Genomic DNA, 14271 nt, shown 5'->3' on the forward strand with positions numbered 1-14271 from the left:
GCAGATGGTCCCCAGCCAAATGGCCACGTGCGTCCAGTGCCGCCTTCAGTGCAGCAAAGTTTGCTCTGGCGACGGGCTATGATCAGTCCGTCCCAATTGATTGAAACCCAGCGTGCTGGGTCCTATCCAAAACCGGGTCAGCCTTCCTGTGCCCTGCAGCTCGGAGGGCACGAGGAGGGCAGTGGGAGATGAAGGCACAGCGTGTGTTTTTAAAAGAAAGGGTGTCCATGGAGAGAGCTGAGGAGCAGAAAGACAGACTGATACTGAGGTCCGCGTTGGCTCTCTGCTCTGTGTTTCAGCTGTGCCTCCCTCACCGAGAGATGTCTTGCTTCAGACCCTGTCTCCCTCGCCCCTGCGGAGCCTCTGGCCCAACCCCGCTCGCCAGCAGCTGCAGTGAGCCCTGCGTGGCCCGCTGCGCTGACTCGACGGTGGCCATCCAGGCCTCGCCGGTGGTGGTGACCCTGCCGGGCCCCATCCTCACCTCTTTCCCCCAGAGCACAGCCGTGGGATCCTCTCTGTCGGCTGCTGTGGGGAGCTCCCTCAGTGCCGGGGGGGTTCCCATCTCTTCTGGGGGCTCCCTTGGTCTGGGGGGGTCAGGGCTGTGTCTGCCCGTTCCCCGCTGCAGTCTCAACTGCTGAAGCCGGCGCATCATCCCTCTCGGAGCGGGAAGGACGACGGGAACTCTGCAGCAGGAGCGTGGCCACGGCTTGCAGATGGGCTGGCTGTCCTCATCCCCCCAGGCAGGAGGGACCTGTGCCCGCTGCTCCTGGCTGCACGGCAGGCCTCGCCGTGCCTCCCCTGCCTCCGCTTTGCTCTGAGCTCCTTGAGAAAGGGCTCGTTCTCTTCTGCTCTGCTCAATCTGCTGCTGACGGGGAGAGGCTGCCGGAGTTGGCGACTGCTCTTGCTGGGCTGGGATTGCCAGCAGGCAGAGCAGAGTGGGCAAAGGCAAGCGCTGTGAGTGGAGCTTGTCCTTGGGAAGCGTGTCATTCTCTTTGCCCCGCCGTGCCCCGCGGCCGTCTTTCTTGGTCTCTGTTCTGTGCCACTGCATTTGCTCCTTCTCATTAAAGACCTTGTGCAGCACAGCTGGAGACTGGTGATGCTTTGTTCTCCTGCCCCCTCATCTGGCCAAGACCTCTGCAAGGCCGAGGGAGAAGCTGCTCTCCCCATGAGAGTGAGACTGTGCCCATGCGTGGGGCACTGCCAGTTGTGGGGGGCGCTCCCGGAAGCAGAGCACCAAAAAGAAGCGAGTAGGCACGAGAAAGACAGCAAAGCCTCAGAGAGACGGGGAGAGGCAGAAGCACTGGGCAGAGCTGGAAACGCAAGTCATGGCAGAAAGCGTGGCAGTCAAAGACGGGAAACGGTTGCCCGGGGAGGCTGTAGATTGTGCCCCTTTGGAGACGTCCAATACGCAACTAGAGAAAGCCGTCGAATGAATGTGCCGTGCAGCCGAGGTGCTCAGGAAAGCTGGAGAGCTGTGGCGGGCGCAGGGCAGGAGAGGGGTCTCTGCTGGGGGTGCCAGGGCTGGGAGCCCAGGAAAGGAAGGAAGGTGGGAGTGCATTGAAGAGTTGAGGCAAGGGAAGAAAGCGTGAGCACGGCAGGGCAGCAAAAGGGCTCAGGTCCCACTGAGATTTGAACTCAGATCGCTGGATTCAGAGTCCAGAGTGCTCACCATTATACCATGGGACCTCCCAGACTCCTCTCTTCTTTCCCCTCTCCCTGCCCTGCCTCACCCAATGCCTCCTGGACCACTCTGGCACTCTCCCCAGCTCCCTGCCCATCCCCAGCTGCAGCCTTCCTACAGGGCGACGCAGACCTCTACACCCACGCCACCTTTTCACACAGCGGCGCAACACCGCCCCTCTCCTGGGCCTCAGACTTCCTCACTCCCCTCCTTCGAAAATCGCACACCCTGCTCCCGCACCCTCTGATGACATTGCCTCAGGATGGCTCTGCCCTCTCACAGGGCTGCAGAGAAACGACACACGGCCTCCAATGCCCCCGGTGCCCTCTGACACGGGGGACCTGACTCCTGCCTCACCCTCTTCCCCCTGACGCTGCCCGTCTTTGCTGGTGACGAACTGACACTTCAGGGGAACTTTCCCCGTTGAAATCCTGCTGCGCAAGGCCACATCCTGGCTTGGCACCTATCGAACGTGCCACTGGGCGTCGCAGAGGCAAGGAGGCACCTCAGGGGCTCTCCAGCTTCGGGAGCAGAGGGCAGAGGAGCTCCCCGATGACTAAGGAGAGGGAAAAGTTGCCTCGTCTCCAAAAAAGCGGAAGAAGCAAGGAAAGGTGGGGAAGCAAGGAAAGGCCTTGATGAAGTGGAGCAAGTTCAGCAGAGGGGGACTCTGGCCTTGTGAGGAGAGGCTGAGGGCGCAAGGCTTGCTTAGCTGAGAGAAGAAAAGGCTTTGTGGGGTCTAAGAGGAGCTTCCCGGGGCCTACAAGGAGGCAACTCGATGGCTGGAGGGGGAGAGGTGGTGGTCGGAAACGGAAGAGGCCGGGGCTCTCGGTCATGCGTGTGTTGTAAGCCTAGGGAGTTGGTGCCCATTTTTCCTTCATCAGGAGCTGGGACGTGCAGCAGGCTGAGCAGAGCCCCCAGAAGAGCCAGGAGGCTCCGCTTAAGAGAGGGGTGCCGGCCAAGAGAGAGAGAGGCCATAAAGGAGGCCACCCAAGGCGAGGGGGCTGTCAGGAGTGGGACTCGAACCCACGCCTCCCAGGGAGACTGCAACCTGAATGCAGCGCCTTCGACCGCTCGGCCATCCTGACCCTCTGCTGCTGCCGCCGCTGCCGGCCCTGCAGCGGCCAGAGCCGGCCCAGCTCAGCCAGCCCCCTCCTGCCCCCGCTGGGGGGACACCTGCCTCCTGCCCCAGCTCCCAACAAGGGCTGCTGACGGGACACCGCAGCTCCTCCACACACCTCACAACGCACGCCGTACCCACACCAGGGTACAAACTGCAGCCTGGTGCCCTCACACCTTACATTCCCCGGGCTGAAAAAGCACGGCTGCGTCAGCATCCTCCATCTAGCACGCAAGGAGCCAGGCTGCAAGGCACCTCAGCGGTCACTAGTGATCCAAACGCCTGCTGAAAGCAGGGCCAGCCCCAAAGCTGGAGCAGGCGGCTGCGTGCCTGAGCCCCTTTGGAAGCCGAGCGTGACACCCAGGCGTAGGGAGTGCCAAAGCGCTCTGGGCACCTGCTCCAGGGCTTCGCCGCTGCCCAAGGAGCTCTGAATGGTGCAGAGCAGCCCCCCGAGGCTGCTGTGGGCAAGGTGGGCCTCGCTAAAGGCCAGGCGTGCGTCTGCTGGGCTAGGAGGTGCTCAGAGGGCTGGCCGTGCCCGCAGGCTGCAGGGGAGTGAAGGGCAACGAACGGCTTGAGCACCGCGGGCAAAGCTGGGCTGTCGGGGAGCAGCAGAGGCAAGGCACTGGGGAGCCCGCTGGCTGAAGAAAAGGGCTCTGCGTTGGCCAGGAATCGAACCCGGGTCAACTGCTTGGAAGGCAGCTATGCTCACCACTATACCACCAACGCATCTGGCTGTGCCACTGCTGCCTCTGCTCCTGAGCCCCACAGCCTCCGCTCCCTCCTGCTCCTCCACTGACCAACCCCACCTGCCTTCCCCTCCGACACAGCACACAACCACCTGCCTCCTCATCCTACGCTCCTCACCCTGCGCCCACTCCTCCTTACGCACCCCCGCACACGGGCACCACCTCAGCCTGCTCCTCTGCTTCTCTCCGCCTCACATCTTGGCCAGGCAAACTCCAGGTGCTGCCAGTGATGATGCTCCCCACCTGCGCTCAGACGCCTCCCACCCGTGCCTGGGCTCTGCAAGCCAACCTGCGCGCTGTGTACGCACCTGCCGCAGACAAGCTCCCACCCGGCTGCGCACTCCTTTCCCCACCCTCAGGGCGACGCAGAGCATGCAGAACGGGAGGACAAACCTCATGGCTCAAGACAAGCAGAAGCACCTGCCTTAGCAAAGACTGTTGCGGGCAAATGGGGCTTCGCTGGGGGAAAGAATAATTTGCCAACAGTGGAGGCAGATGGAACCGTCTGTGTGCGGCACGGGGCAGCCCCTTGCCTCTCCTCACAGAGGCCACCCTGCAGCAGCCCCGCTCCCCTCCACTGCCAACAGCCAGCCCACACAGAGCCAATCCGGTGCCCGCTGGGAATCCCTGCGCGGCCCTGCTGCCGGCCGGACCTGCCAGTGGGCATGGCAGCAGAGAGACACGGGTGGAGAAAAAGCCCGCGTGGCCAAGGTGACCCCACCGGTCTTTGCCAGACCAGCCCCAGCCTTGTCCTCCTGCCCACCTGCAGAGCCCCGGAGGGACCCGCTCACGGCTGAGAAGTTGCTCTTGAGCTGCGTGATGGGAAGGAGAAAGAGCTGTGTCCCCAGAAGAGGCACCACCTGGTCGGGGAGGTGTGTGCTGTGCTGTGCCCGCTGCTCCTCAGCCTGCGTCTGCCCTGCTGAGGGTGGCTTTGGGAGCGCTGGCTGCCGAGGAGACAAAGGAGGAAGGCGGCGTGAGGGCAGAGAGAGGGGTGTGAGGGAGCGGGAGAGCCGCTCTGGGCATGGGTGCCCAGAGAGGTAGAGCAGTGGCGGTTCAAAGTTGGTGGGAGAGGCAGCAAGCGTGAGGAGCAGGGCAAAAGGAAATTGCCATAGCAGAGGATGGTTTCGATCCATCGACCTCTGGGTTATGGGCCCAGCACGCTTCCGCTGCGCCACTCTGCTCCCCGTGGGGCCTTCTTTGGCACCTGCCACAGCCCTGAGGATGCTCCCGGACAGCACCAGCGCTCCTGCCTCCTTCCCTGCCTCTTCGCCCTGCCCTCGCCCGCGCGGGAAACTCTCTCCCTCCAAAGTTCACCTCTTTCGCGCCTGGCATGCCTACCTCAAGGGCCTTGCTTTGCCCTTCTCCCCGCGCCTCCTGCCCCTCGCCCTGCAGGGGCACTTGCTCTTTCACCGCCCGACTCTGGGCCTCTGCAGGACACACAGCAAACCCCGTGACTGCATGACGGACACTCTTCAATGCTCCAAGACATCCCCAGAAGGCTCTGGGCAGCCTGAGCTGGGAGACCCTCTTTGGGAGGGCGAGGGACGAGGGACAAGGGGGCAGTGCTGAAGCCTCCCTTCTGGGGCTTGTGTTTCCTGCTTCCCCGTCCCATCCTCAAAAAGCAACAGCAGGACGGGGAGGGCTGGGATGTGGGCGCCGATGGGAGCGTGGCCCCAGCCGCTCTGCCGCAGGGCCCTCTTGCTCAGGGGAAAGTATTCCCCTGCAGATCAAGAGGTCCGTGGCTCAGCTCCAGGTGCCCTCTCCATTGCCCCTTCCCTTCTTCATTCCTACTGAGGATCTCCGGGGAGAGGAGCTGAGTGCCGTGGCTGCAGCGGGGTGAATTGCCAGCAGCCCAAAATGCAGCTGCGCCCCGTAGTTGGCAGGATTCGAACCTGCGCGGGGAAACCCCAATGGATTTCTAGTCCATCGCCTTCACCACTCGGCCACAACTACCTGCCCCAGCCCTCTCTGCCCTGCTCATCACGTGCCCTCTCCAAGGACACCCGCCTCCCTGACACTTTCAGCGACAGCCTGCACTCCAAGCCATGCACTGACCATGGACGGCACCTGGCCACAGCCTTCCACAGGCCTTCAGGGACGCAACACCAGCACCTATGCCCCCACCTCCCAACCCCGCCTCCTCAGGCACCCATCTGAGAGAAACTCAGCACCAAGGCCACTTGCTCGGCCTTGCAGAGCTCTTGGCCAGATGAGGGGGCAGGAGAACAAAGCACCACCACTCTCCAGCTGTGCTGCACAAGGTCTTTAATGAGAAGGAGCAAATGCAGTGGCACAGAACAGAGACCAAGAAAGACGGCCGCGGGGCGTGGCGGGGCAAAGAAGATGACACGCTTCCCAAGGACAAGCTCCACTCACAGCGCTTGCCTTTGCCCACTCTGCTCTGCCTGCTGGCAATCCCAGCCCAGCAAGAGCAGTCGCCAACTCCGGCAGCCTCTCCCCGTCAGCAGCAGATTGAGCAGAGCAGAAGAGAACGAGCCCTTTCTCAAGGAGCTCAGAGCAAAGCGGAGGCAGGGGAGGCACGGCGAGGCCTGCCGTGCAGCCAGGAGCAGCGGGCACAGGTCCCTCCTGCCTGGGGGGATGAGGACAGCCAGCCCATCTGCAAGCCGTGGCCACGCTCCTGCTGCAGAGTTCCCGTCGTCCTTCCCGCTCCGAGAGGGATGATGCGCCGGCTTCAGCAGTTGAGACTGCAGCGGGGAACGGGCAGACACAGCCCTGACCCCCCCAGACCAAGGGAGCCCCCAGAAGAGATGGGAACCCCCCCGGCACTGAGGGAGCTCCCCACAGCAGCCGACAGAGAGGATCCCACGGCTGTGCTCTGGGGGAAAGAGGTGAGGATGGGGCCCGGCAGGGTCACCACCACCGGCGAGGCCTGGATGGCCACCGTCGAGTCAGCGCAGCGGGCCACGCAGGGCTCACTGCAGCTGCTGGCGAGCGGGGTTGGGCCAGAGGCTCCGCAGGGGCGAGGGAGACAGGGTCTGAAGCAAGACATCTCTCGGTGAGGGAGGCACAGCTGAAACACAGAGCAGAGAGCCAACGCGGACCTCAGTATCAGTCTGTCTTTCTGCTCCTCAGCTCTCTCCATGGACACCCTTTCTTTTAAAAACACACGCTGTGCCTTCATCTCCCACTGCCCTCCTCGTGCCCTCCGAGCTGCAGGGCACAGGAAGGCTGACCCGGTTTTGGATAGGACCCAGCACGCTGGGTTTCAATCAATTGGGACGGACTGATCATAGCCCGTCGCCAGAGCAAACTTTGCTGCACTGAAGGCGGCACTGGACGCACGTGGCCATTTGGCTGGGGACCATCTGCTAAAGGTGCAAGTTCTGGTGGGCAGAGCTCCCTGCAGCTGAGCCCCATTGATGCCTTTCTGCTTGGAAGAACCCCCTCTTCCCTGCTCTCCCCAGACACCTCCCACAACAGGGAAAGAGCCCACAGCCCTCAAACAGTTCTGTTGCAGGGCCAGCCTTCGGCAGCCCAAGCATCAGCTCGAGTAGCCACCACGACAGCAGCTCAGCCCACAGGGAGAGATGGAGCAGGCTCAGGCTTACCTCGTTCCTGGAGGACAGGGAGGCAAGAGAGGAGCATGTGGAGCCAGAAGCAGCGCAGGCTTTTATGCTGTGTCCCAGAGCCCTGGCGGGGTCACAAACATTCCTGGCTCCTGAAGCATCGAAACACCCAGCAGCTACCGCTGGCTGAAGCCTCCCTGGTGATTAAGCCCTTGCCTCTTTCTCCTGAAGTGTTTTGCTCCCACGTCATAGCACCAAACGTCATAGAATCCTAGAATTGCCCAGGTTGGAAGGGATCTTTCAGATCAGGGAGTCCAACCATCAAGCTAACACTGACAAAACCCATCACTAAACCCAATTGCGAAGCTCTACGTTTACCCGTCTTTTAAATACCTCCAGGGATGACGATTCCACCACTTCCCTGGGCAGCCTGATCCAATGCTTGATAACCCTCTCAGTGTAAAAATTTTCTAACCTCTCATCTAAACCTCCCCTAGCGCAACTTGAGGCGGTTTCCTCTTGTCCTGTCGCCTGTTACTTGGGAGAAGAAAGCAACCCCAGCTCTCTACAACCTCCTTTCAGGTAGCTGTAGAGAGCGGTAAGCTCTGGTATCCCTGGAACGCCTGAGACTAGGGCACTGTGTCCACTGAAGTCCACAGCACGATGACTCACGTCTGCCTGGAGCTCCGGGTTTTTCCCAACTCTTCCACATCACGATGACTCCCAGGCGCTCTGGGAGACTGATGCCATGTCCCTTTGAAACTTGAAATGCATGGAATGGGCCACCCCATCCCTGACCCAGGTAAAAGTGCCATGAGCTTTTGGCTGCCTCCCCCAGGCCTCACCTCAAAAGCAGGCCACCCCGGGCTTCGGCCTCTGGGCTGAACTCGCTGAGCAAAACAGGTCAATTTGGGGGTGGGTCTCTTCCAGGGAAGGACGCGGGCATCTCTTTGACCACAAAAGCAGGCCGTGGCAGAGCCTGATGAGCATAAGCAAGGTCCTCGTGGCCATCACTCTGGCCCACCGAGGACATCCTTCCAGCCCACAATGGACTTTTCTTGCCGTTGAGCTTTGCCTCGTCCCTGGTTAATGAGTCTCTTCTCCCTTATGGCACTGTGCAGTCTTGATGTTCTGCCTGACTTTACCCAGAGTCTCCTGTGCGTCTAAGGTGACCCCCGGGGAGAAACGTCTCTCAGGATTAGCCCGAGTGCCTGCACTGAAAGCCCTTGAGAGCTGACCTGAGGCGTCCCTCATAGCTGAATTTGACCGTGACTGGTGGCCGTGCTGACCACGAAGAGGGCAGTGACAAAAGCAACGTGTATTACAGAAGCCCACTTAAACCCTCCTAGTACACTAGCCTGAGACCTCCGAGTTGGTTTTCCTTATGAAGCTGGGACAGGGATGCATCCCATGGTGCCACCGTTGGGTGGTATGGACAGCTGCAGCACAGGATTGGATAGAAGCACCAACTGATTCAGGAATGGTGCTAGAAAGTGTTTGAGGAAAGCAGCACTTTGGGAGGAAAGAGGCTCTGAAGTGTGGTATCCCTGGCACGTCTGAGGCCGGGCCACCATGTCCAGTGAAGTTGACAGAAGGGTGACTCAAGTTGTCATGGAGCTCAGGGTTTTTCCCCAACTCTTCCACATCACGATGACTCCCAGGCGCTCTGGGAGACTGATGCCATGTCCCTTGGAAATTTGAAATGCATGGAACGGGCCACCTGATCTCTGACCCAGAAAAAAGAGCCGTGAGCTTTTGGCTCCCTGCCCTGAGGCTCTCCTCAAAAGCAGGACACCCAGGGCTTTGGCCTCTGGGATGAACTTGCTCAGCAAAACTGGCCAATTTGGGTGTGGGTCTACTTCAGGGAAGGATGAGGGCATCTCTTTGATCACCCTCCTACGCGTTCATGTGCTTCTTTCCAACAGATTCCCCACTTCCCAAGCTGAGCCCAGCCCCCTGCTTGGAAGAAGCCTGAGGGCCTGGTCAAGTCGTCAAGGGACAGGGCAATGGAGGTCCCATGGAGAAGTCACTTGAAAGAGACCTACCTGAGCCTCTGCTCTTCGTCATTACGAACCTGCCCTTGTTCCCTGGGCTCATGGGCAGAAAAAAAGATGAGGAGGAGGCAGGAGCCCCTCCCTTAGGAGGACAGGCTTAGAGAGTTGGGGTTGTTGAGCCTAGAGAAGAGGAAGGTCCTGAGAGACCTTCCAGAAAGATGGGCACGGACTATTTATCAGGGAGTGTAGGGATTGGATGAGGGGGTAATGCTTTTAAAACAAAAGAGGGTAGATGTAGATTAGATACTGGGAAGAAATTCTTTCCTATGAGCGTGGTGAGACACCGGAACAAGTGGTCCAGAGACCTTGTGGATGCCCCATACCTGGAAGTGTTCAAGGACAGGTTGGATGGCACTTTGAGAAACCTGATCTCATGGAAGGTATCCCTACCCATGGCAAAGGGGTAGGAAGTAGATGATCATGAAGGTCCCTTCCAACCCAAAACCATTCAATGATTCATTCTTTGATTCTAGGTGCTATGACGTGGGAGCAAAACATTTCAGGAGAAAGAGGCAAGGGCTTAATCACCAGGGAGGCTTCAGCCAGCGGTAGCTGCTGGGTGTTTCGATGCTTCAGGAGCCAGGAATGTTTGTGACCCCGCCAGGGCTCTGGGACACAGCATAAAAGCCTGCGCTGCTTCTGGCTCCACATGCTCCTCTCTTGCCTCCCTGTCCTCCAGGAACGAGGTAAGCCTGAGCCTGCTCCATCTCTCCCTGTGGGCTGAGCTGCTGTCGTGGTGGCTACTCGAGCTGATGCTTGGGCTGCCGAAGGCTGGCCCTGCAACAGAACTGTTTGAGGGCTGTGGGCTCTTTCCCTGTTGTGGGAGGTGTCTGGGGAGAGCAGGGAAGAGGGGGTTCTTCCAAGCAGAAGGGCATCAATGGGGCTCAGCTGCAGGGAGCTCTGCCCACCAGAACTTGCACCTTTAGCAGATGGTCCCCAGCCAAATGGCCACGTGCGTCCAGTGCCGCCTTCAGTGCAGCAAAGTTTGCTCTGGCGACGGGCTATGATCAGTCCGTCCCAATTGATTGAAACCCAGCGTGCTGGGTCCTATCCAAAACCGGGTCAGCCTTCCTGTGCCCTGCAGCTCGGAGGGCACGAGGAGGGCAGTGGGAGATGAAGGCACAGCGTGTGTTTTTAAAAGAAAGGGTGTCCATGGAGAGAGCTGAGGAGCAGAAAGACAGACTGATACTGAGGTCCGCGTTGGCTCTCTGCTCTGTGTTTCAGCTGTGCCTCCCTCACCGAGAGATGTCTTGCTTCAGACCCTGTCTCCCTCGCCCCTGCGGAGCCTCTGGCCCAACCCCGCTCGCCAGCAGCTGCAGTGAGCCCTGCGTGGCCCGCTGCGCTGACTCGACGGTGGCCATCGAGGCCTCGCCGGTGGTGGTGACCCTGCCGGGCCCCATCCTCACCTCTTTCCCCCAGAGCACAGCTGTGGGATCCTCTCTGTCGGCTGCTGTGGGGAGCTCCCTCAGTGCCGGTGGGGTTCCCATCTCTTCTGGGGGCTCCCTTGGTCTGGGGGGGTCAGGGCTGTGTCTGCCCGTTCCCCGCTGCAGTCTCAACTGCTGAAGCCGGCGCATCATCCCTCTCGGAGCGGGAAGGACGACGGGAACTCTGCAGCAGGAGCGTGGCCACGGCTTGCAGATGGGCTGGCTGTCCTCATCCCCCCAGGCAGGAGGGACCTGTGCCCGCTGCTCCTGGCTGCACGGCAGGCCTCGCCGTGCCTCCCCTGCCTCCGCTTTGCTCTGAGCTCCTTGAGAAAGGGCTCGTTCTCTTCTGCTCTGCTCAATCTGCTGCTGACGGGGAGAGGCTGCCGGAGTTGGCGACTGCTCTTGCTGGGCTGGGATTGCCAGCAGGCAGAGCAGAGTGGGCAAAGGCAAGCGCTGTGAGTGGAGCTTGTCCTTGGGAAGCGTGTCATTCTCTTTGCCCCGCCGTGCCCCGCGGCTGTCTTTCTTGGTCTCTGTTCTGTGCCACTGCATTTGCTCCTTCTCATTAAAGACCTTGTGCAGCACAGCTGGAGACTGGTGATGCTTTGTTCTCCTGCCCCCTCATCTGGCCAAGACCTCTGCAAGGCCGAGGGAGAAGCTGCTCTCCCCATGAGAGTGAGACTGTGCCCATGCGTGGGGCACTGCCAGTTGTGGGGGGCGCTCCCGGAAGCAGAGCACCAAAAAGAAGCGAGTAGGCACGAGAAAGACAGCAAAGCCTCAGAGAGACGGGGAGAGGCAGAAGCACTGGGCAGAGCTGGAAACGCAAGTCATGGCAGAAAGCGTGGCAGTCAAAGACGGGAAACGGTTGCCCGGGGAGGCTGTAGATTGTGCCCCTTTGGAGACGTCCAATACGCAACTAGAGAAAGCCGTCGAATGAATGTGCCGTGCAGCCGAGGTGCTCAGGAAAGCTGGAGAGCTGTGGCGGGCGCAGGGCAGGAGAGGGGTCTCTGCTGGGGGTGCCAGGGCTGGGAGCCCAGGAAAGGAAGGAAGGTGGGAGTGCATTGAAGAGTTGAGGCAAGGGAAGAAAGCGTGAGCACGGCAGGGCAGCAGAAGGGCTCAGGTCCCACTGAGATTTGAACTCAGATCGCTGGATTCAGAGTCCAGAGTGCTCACCATTACACCATGGGACCTCCCAAACTCCTCTCTTCTTTCCCCTCTCCCAGCCCTGCCTCACCCAATGCCTCCTGGACCACTCTGGCACTCTCCCCAGCTCCCTGCCCATCCCCAGCTGCAGCCTTCCTACAGGGCGACGCAGACCTCTACACCCACGCCACCTTTTCACACAGCGGCGCAACACCGCCCCTCTCCTGGGCCTCAGACTTCCTCACTCCCCTCCTTCGAAAATCGCACACCCTGCTCCCGCACCCTCTGATGACATTGCCTCAGGATGGCTCTGCCCTCTCACAGGGCTGCAGAGAAACGACACACGGCCTCCAATGCCCCCGGTGCCCTCTGACACGGGGGACCTGACTCCTGCCTCACCCTCTTCCCCCTGACGCTGCCCGTCTTTGCTGGTGACGAACTGACACTTCAGGGGAACTTTCCCCGTTGAAATCCTGCTGCGCAAGGCCACATCCTGGCTTGGCACCTATCGAACGTGCCACTGGGCGTCGCAGAGGCAAGGAGGCACCTCAGGGGCTCTCCAGCTTCGGGAGCAGAGGGCAGAGGAGCTCCCCGATGACTAAGGAGAGGGAAAAGTTGCCTCGTCTCCAAAAAAGCGGAAGAAGCAAGGAAAGGTGGGGAAGCAAGGAAAGGCCTTGATGAAGTGGAGCAAGTTCAGCAGAGGGGGACTCTGGCCTTGTGAGGAGAGGCTGAGGGCGCAAGGCTTGCTTAGCTGAGAGAAGAAAAGGCTTTGTGGGGTCTAAGAGGAGCTTCCCGGGGCCTACAAGGAGGCAACTCGATGGCTGGAGGGGGAGAGGTGGTGGTCGGAAACGGAAGAGGCCGGGGCTCTCGGTCATGCGTGTGTTGTAAGCCTAGGGAGTTGGTGCCCATTTTTCCTTCATCAGGAGCTGGGACGTGCAGCAGGCTGAGCAGAGCCCCCAGAAGAGCCAGGAGGCTCCGCTTAAGAGAGGGGTGCCGGCCAAGAGAGAGAGAGGCCATAAAGGAGGCCACCCAAGGCGAGGGGGCTGTCAGGAGTGGGACTCGAACCCACGCCTCCCAGGGAGACTGCAACCTGAATGCAGCGCCTTCGACCGCTCGGCCATCCTGACCCTCTGCTGCTGCCGCCGCTGCCGGCCCTGCAGCGGCCAGAGCCGGCCCAGCTCAGCCAGCCCCCTCCTGCCCCCGCTGGGGGGACACCTGCCTCCTGCCCCAGCTCCCAACAAGGGCTGCTGACGGGACACCGCAGCTCCTCCACACACCTCACAACGCACGCCGTACCCACACCAGGGTACAAACTGCAGCCTGGTGCCCTCACACCTTACATTCCCCGGGCTGAAAAAGCACGGCTGCGTCAGCATCCTCCATCTAGCACGCAAGGAGCCAGGCTGCAAGGCACCTCAGCGGTCACTAGTGATCCAAACGCCTGCTGAAAGCAGGGCCAGCCCCAAAGCTGGAGCAGGCGGCTGCGTGCCTGAGCCCCTTTGGAAGCCGAGCGTGACACCCAGGCGTAGGGAGTGCCAAAGCGCTCTGGGCACCTGCTCCAGGGCTTCGCCGCTGCCCAAGGAGCTCTGAATGGTGCAGAGCAGCCCCCCGAGGCTGCTGTGGGCAAGGTGGGCCTCGCTAAAGGCCAGGCGTGCGTCTGCTGGGCTAGGAGGTGCTCAGAGGGCTGGCCGTGCCCGCAGGCTGCAGGGGAGTGAAGGGCAACGAACGGCTTGAGCACCGCGGGCAAAGCTGGGCTGTCGGGGAGCAGCAGAGGCAAGGCACTGGGGAGCCCGCTGGCTGAAGAAAAGGGCTCTGCGTTGGCCAGGAATCGAACCCGGGTCAACTGCTTGGAAGGCAGCTATGCTCACCACTATACCACCAACGCATCTGGCTGTGCCACTGCTGCCTCTGCTCCTGAGCCCCACAGCCTCCGCTCCCTCCTGCTCCTCCACTGACCAACCCCACCTGCCTTCCCCTCCGACACAGCACACAACCACCTGCCTCCTCATCCTACGCTCCTCACCCTGCGCCCACTCCTCCTTACGCACCCCCGCACACGGGCACCACCTCAGCCTGCTCCTCTGCTTCTCTCCGCCTCACATCTTGGCCAGGCAAACTCCAGGTGCTGCCAGTGATGACGCTCCCCACCTGCGCTCAGACGCCTCCCACCCGTGCCTGGGCTCTGCAAGCCAACCTGCGCGCTGTGTACGCACCTGCCGTGCTTTAAGCGCAGACAAGCTCCCACCCGGCTGCGCACTCCTTTCCCCACCCTCAGGGCGACGCAGAGCATGCAGAACGGGAGGACAAACCTCATGGCTCAAGACAAGCAGAAGCACCTGCCTTAGCAAAGACTGTTGCGGGCAAATGGGGCTTCGCTGGGGGAAAGAATAATTTGCCAACAGTGGAGGCAGATGGAACCGTCTGTGTGCGGCACGGGGCAGCCCCTTGCCTCTCCTCACAGAGGCCACCCTGCAGCACCCGCGCTCCCCTCCACTGCCAACAGCCAGCCCACACAGAGCCAATCCGGTGCCCGCTGGGAATCCCTGCGCGGCCCTGCTGCCGGCCGGACCTGCCAGTGGGCA

The 14271-nt window shown here is 61.0% G+C and overlaps 8 non-coding genes across 8 annotated transcripts; all 8 read right to left on the reverse strand.

Annotated features, from left to right (window-relative positions):
• Positions 1 to 1614: 1614 nt before the first annotated feature.
• Positions 1615 to 1686, reverse strand: TRNAQ-CUG (transfer RNA glutamine (anticodon CUG)). The gene has a single exon. It is a non-coding gene; the product is annotated as a tRNA-Gln (tRNA).
• Positions 1687 to 2683: 997 nt separating this feature from the next.
• Positions 2684 to 2766, reverse strand: TRNAL-CAG (transfer RNA leucine (anticodon CAG)). The gene has a single exon. It is a non-coding gene; the product is annotated as a tRNA-Leu (tRNA).
• Positions 2767 to 3452: 686 nt separating this feature from the next.
• On the reverse strand, positions 3453 to 3524 carry TRNAG-UCC (transfer RNA glycine (anticodon UCC)). The gene has a single exon. It is a non-coding gene; the product is annotated as a tRNA-Gly (tRNA).
• A 1129-nt stretch (positions 3525 to 4653) lies between these two features.
• TRNAM-CAU (transfer RNA methionine (anticodon CAU)) lies at positions 4654 to 4725 on the reverse strand. The gene has a single exon. It is a non-coding gene; the product is annotated as a tRNA-Met (tRNA).
• A 690-nt stretch (positions 4726 to 5415) lies between these two features.
• On the reverse strand, positions 5416 to 5497 carry TRNAS-AGA (transfer RNA serine (anticodon AGA)). Its single transcript has one exon. It is a non-coding gene; the product is annotated as a tRNA-Ser (tRNA).
• A 6167-nt stretch (positions 5498 to 11664) lies between these two features.
• Positions 11665 to 11736, reverse strand: TRNAQ-CUG (transfer RNA glutamine (anticodon CUG)). The gene has a single exon. It is a non-coding gene; the product is annotated as a tRNA-Gln (tRNA).
• A 997-nt stretch (positions 11737 to 12733) lies between these two features.
• TRNAL-CAG (transfer RNA leucine (anticodon CAG)) lies at positions 12734 to 12816 on the reverse strand. The gene has a single exon. It is a non-coding gene; the product is annotated as a tRNA-Leu (tRNA).
• Positions 12817 to 13502: 686 nt separating this feature from the next.
• Positions 13503 to 13574, reverse strand: TRNAG-UCC (transfer RNA glycine (anticodon UCC)). Its single transcript has one exon. It is a non-coding gene; the product is annotated as a tRNA-Gly (tRNA).
• Between the last annotated feature and the right edge of the window lie 697 nt (positions 13575 to 14271).

This window comes from Larus michahellis, chromosome 9 (genome assembly GCF_964199755.1).
Source record: "Larus michahellis chromosome 9, bLarMic1.1, whole genome shotgun sequence".
Lineage (NCBI taxonomy): Eukaryota > Metazoa > Chordata > Aves > Charadriiformes > Laridae > Larus > Larus michahellis.